This window comes from Mus pahari, chromosome 10 (genome assembly GCF_900095145.1).
Source record: "Mus pahari chromosome 10, PAHARI_EIJ_v1.1, whole genome shotgun sequence".
NCBI lineage: Eukaryota > Metazoa > Chordata > Mammalia > Rodentia > Muridae > Mus > Mus pahari.
This window is the reverse complement of record NC_034599.1, coordinates 32396204-32401385: the sequence shown is the minus strand read 5'-3', so window position 1 is coordinate 32401385 and position 5182 is coordinate 32396204. Positions and strand designations below refer to the sequence as shown.

Sequence of the window (5182 nt, the reverse complement as noted above, 5' to 3'; positions counted from 1 at the left end):
TAATATCTGCTTATCAGTGAGTGCATATCTAGTGACTTCTTTTGTGATTGGGTTACCTCACTAAGGATGATATCCTCCAGATACATCCATTTGCCCAAGAATTTCATAAATTCATTGTTTTTAATAGCTGAGTAGTACTCCATTATGTAAATGTACCACAGTTTCTGTATCCATTCCTCTACTGAGGGACATCTGGGTTCTTTCCAGCTTCTGGCTATTATAAATAAAGCTGCTATGAACATAGTGGAGCATGTGTCCTTATTACCAGTTGGAAGATCTTCTGGGTATATGCCCAGAAAGGTATTATTGGGTCCTCCGGTAGTACTATGTCCAATTTTCTGAGGAACCGCCAGACTGATTTCCAGAGTGGTTGTACAAGCTTGCAATCCCACCAGCAATGGAGGAGTGTTCCTCTTTCTCCACAACCTCGCCAGCATCTGCTGTCACCTGTATTTTTAATCTTAGACATTCTGACTGGTGTGAGATGGAATCTCAGGGTTGGCCAAAACTATTTATTGAACTTCATAAAGGTGATTTAGCTGATTGGCTGGGCAAGATATGCCCACAGATACAGTAGTGGCATTAATTTTGGGAGTAACCAGCCACTTTCTGATTGGATTTAAGGCTCATTCCAAAAGATGCAACTCATATCTTAGACCATTGCTGGTTCAAGAGCATGTGATTAAACAAATCATAAGCCCTAGGAGTGAACCTACTACTATGCTGCTAAACGGATATAGTAGCAAATTGACTTCAAATGACGTATTGTTATACAAATAGATAATTAATCTCTCAACACTTATCAGAGAAGTTTCAATTGCCACTAAGCAGTGATTAACACAGAGACTTACAACTGTCAAAGCACAGAGACTAAGATTCTACAGAATGCTCAGCCGTAAATGGGACATCAATATCATATCCCATCCCCCTAAGAATTAAGTAAAGAGAGGATAAGAAGAATAAAAGAATAAAAGAGATGATAAATGAATGCAAGTAAAGAGTGCCTACTGTACCCAGCAGGATTGCTACACATATGAACTTACAGCAATATAACAGCATGAATACCCTTGTGCATTTTCAAACCAGACTAAGCCACAGCACTGTGATAAGAAGTAGACAAAGCTCTACCCCTAGTCAAGGATCTATTGGCAATGGAAAGTTGCTAGGAAAGGAGTTGTTGTTCTTCAGTAGTGTTGCTGCTATTAGGTCAACCATGCTCCAGTGGAAGATCACACATTGAAGAATGTAAGGGCAGTACAAATTGGATTTACTTGGTTTGGAAAAAAAGTACACACTGCTGAGTAGATGGGGAAAGAAGGGATGGTGAGGGGGGCAGGAGAGGACCTGAATAAGATTAAGCTATGCTGTGCAAAATTCTTCAAAAATTAATTTTTAAAAATCAAATGTCACAATTTCTATGTGTGTGTGTGTTTATATCTGTCTATTCTGCTGCTTCTATTTGTCCATCTTGATGTTAGTTTTGATTATTATGCAAGAGTCTTAGTTTTAATTATCCCTCCATATATTCCTTCCTTTACTCTACCTTCTCATTCCCAACCCCAACTAAGCCTTCTTCTATTAATCTTTATCTATCAAAGATACCCCCACTAATAAAAAAAAAAAAACTTATTAGCCAGGCAGTTGTGGCTCATGCCTTTAATCCCAGCACTTGGGATGCAGAGGCAGGCAAATTTCTGAGTTCAAGGCCAGCCTGGTCTACAGAGTGAGTTCCAGGGTAGCCAGGGCTATACAGAGAAACCCTGTCTCGAAAAACCAAAAAAAATAAATAAATAAATTAAACCAATGTAGAGGACATAACTGTAAATTTTTTATTCCTTTCAAGATATGTTTTCTTCATATATGTATTTAATATGATCTTTTATCTTTAAGAATTTCATATATGCACATAATATATTTTAATTATATTTACCCCAACTACTATTACTTTTATCATGTTTGTTCCTCTTCCTAAGTCCTTCCAATCCCACCCTCTACTTCTCCCCCACCCAAAGCTTCATTTACTTCCTTTTTTTAATGACTCATTGAATTTAATTTATGCTGCCTATGCATGCATGGGTATAGGGCCATCTATTGAATCATGATTGATCTAAAATGAACCACAACGTTAAAGAAAACTGACTTCACTCCTCTAGAAGCCATAAGCCTTCAATAGTTCCTCTGGTTCAGGAAAGAGCTCACCAGCCTTTCTTCTTTCCATGTTGGAATTTTGACTGGTTTGCTGTTGTACAAGCAACAACAACTGTTATGAACTGAGTGTGACAGTCCTGTCCTGTCCAAGAGACACTGTTTCGTGCTAGTCCTCCCAGACATTCTGCCTCTTTTTCTACAATGTTCCCTAATCATTGGTGGGAAGGGAGTGATATAGATGTTCCATTGGGGCGGAGAATTCCACAGACATGATATACATTGGACTAGTTGTGAGTTTCTGCATTAACCACTGTCTATTGTACAAAAAGCTGTTCTGATAAGAACTTAGAGCTACAATAACCTACTTGTATAAAGTTATGTGTTTAATGCTCAGTTCAATATTATGTCCATTTAGCAAAATAACAGCAATATCTTCACCCTGGGAGTCTATGAGCTCCCCGCCATAGATTCTTGGCCAGATCCAGAACCAGGCATCCATTTCCTCTTGCAGATAAAGGCATCAAGTAGTATTTTATTGCTCCATAATATTCACATCACACTTGTACCCATGGATATATCTTGCCCAGTTGTCATTATTGTAGCTCATAGAATTTATAAGTAAGACTTATATTATTTATGAGTAAGACTTTTTGGTGACTCTTCTCCCCCCACATTCTGAATAACACCTTCCATGATAGTAGCAGGGAGAAAGCTTTTGAGTCAGTACCAGTTTATTTCTCCGTGTCCTATGACCAAACAGTGATGTCTTCAGCAGCAGAGCCTTAGCATTAAGTTATGGTGGGCAACAGCAGGAGCCTATTTTGCTTGACAGGGCTCCAGGATACTCCTGACCTCATCATATATTTTAAGTGCACATTCCTTATCACATTTATCTCTTTTTACAAGGTATATTCCACCACCCTGTCTCACAAGGGCTCCACCCACCAAGTCAGAGGACACCATGTTTACTCCTATATGAAACCAAACATGCCTCTCTCACACACATTAAAAATTCATCCAGTACCAATCTTGTCACTTTGCCAAATCCAAATCAACAAAATATTTCACCTCCTACACTTTTGCAAAATGTGATATATTCAAATTATCCTGAGAAAAATAACATAAAATTACTGAAATGTGTTAGGTCAACTAACATGTGAAGTGAAATCTTCCAAGAAAAAGGGAAAGCAAAAAATATACTTCATAATAAAAACCATAATAAAGCCAGGCGTGGTGGCACACACCTTTAATCGCAGCACTCGGGAGGCAGAGACAGGCGGATTTCTGAGTTCGAGGCCAGCCTGGTCTACAGAGTGAGTTCCAGGACAGCCAAGGCTACATAGAGAAACCCCCGTCTCAGAAAAAAAAAAAAAAAAACAACAACAACAAAAAAAAACAACAACATAATAAATTAGGATTCAGGCCAGGATTCTAATACCAACCCCAGGTATTTTTGTTCTTGGTTAACAAGCAAATGTTCAGTCTCCAAAGTTTACCTACTTTGTGACTTAAAGAGGTAAGTTGAAATGATATCTAATTACATTTGACATCAACTATTCTGTAATTACAAAATCTATATCTTAAAACAAGAAAAAAATATGGATTAAGACAAAGATAAATCCATTAAGAGAAAGTTAAAATTTCTTCTACATATAAGATAAAAGACACTAGAGCTTGGATTACTTATTGGAAAAAATAATGATGATAATTAAAGCCACAGTAAAGAAAAAAGTCTTTGGATCCCCTACTTGATTTCCAAAAAAAAAATTCATAGTGCATCGCCTGAGCTAGGAAGAGCAAGTACAGGTCTTCCAGAAGACTTGAGTACAATTCCCAGAATCCATATCAGGTGGTTCACAACTGCCTGTAATGCCAATTCCAGGGGATATGATGTCCTTTTCTGGCCTCAACAAATTCCCTATACACATGGAGAGAGAGGGGGAGGAGAGAGAGAGAGAGAGAGAGAGAGAGAGAGAGAGAGAGAGAGAGAGAAACAGTTTTTACAAGAAATATTCTGTTAAAGGTTTTTTGCAGAGAGTTTGACACTCTTATTCCTCAAATTAATGGGTTAATTGTGGACACAACCTTGCTTGGGAATAGGAAAAACAATCCCTGCTCCCAGCTAAGGTGTTAAATGCAATTTTAGGTACATCAAACGTTCTCATCCAAAGAAGAGAAAAACTGTGATTGTGTGGAACTTACTAATACTCAATATTTTTAAACTGCCTCTTTTAGAGCTAATATTAAAAGTTCTGGAAGAGAATGTAAGAAATAAAAAATCAAAAGCCATTTGTGGTAGCATAGTCCTGCAATCCCAGAACTTGGAAGGCAGAACCAGAAGGTTCCTCACAGGTTGGAAGTCAGCCTGTTTTACAAAGCAAGTTCCAGGATACCTGAAGCTGCATAGTCTTTAAAAAGAGTAAAGTGGGGTTGGGAGAGAAGGGAGAGAAGAAAAAATGAAAAAAAAAAAAAAGAGCAGGAATGATGGAAGGGGGAAGGGAGAGGAGATCAGGAAAAAAAAGAAATCAAGCAGGCAACAATGAAAACCTCAATGCCAATGGCCACAGCAATTTAAAAAACTATTATTATTGACATAAGAGCCATTGCAGACTGCCTCTTGACCTCTTGGCTAGAATCAAATGTAGTATCTGCTCTCATTATCTAAATATATGGTATATCCACTATCCAGGACAATATCTTAAATAAGTTGTTGGAACTGGTAAGCAGAATGGTGGACTAAGGAGCTTGTTCCATCCACTCTATGAATGAACCTGAAATTGCAGTATTTCTACAAATAGTACACCTCTCTGGGTTGGGGACATCTGAAAACCTGGGGTTCATCAATATATCCTCTTATGAAGATGGTTGGCTGATCAAAATGACACTTAGTAACCCTTCGGTGGCAGATGAATTAATGAGTGAAGAAGCATGAGACATGAAGTCCATGATTGAGGAGTGAACATGGCACCTGCTCACAAATAAAACAGTGTAAAGTAGACTGAACAAAAAAAAGATGTATTGCAGGGCAGCGCAA

The 5182-nt window shown here is 38.1% G+C and overlaps 1 non-coding gene across 1 annotated transcript; it reads left to right on the top strand.

The window, feature by feature from the left end:
* Positions 1-4757: 4757 nt before the first annotated feature.
* LOC115064956 lies at positions 4758-4956 on the top strand. Its single transcript, XR_003844764.1, has one exon. It is a non-coding gene; the product is annotated as a U2 spliceosomal RNA (small nuclear RNA).
* The last annotated feature ends 226 nt before the right edge of the window (positions 4957-5182 follow it).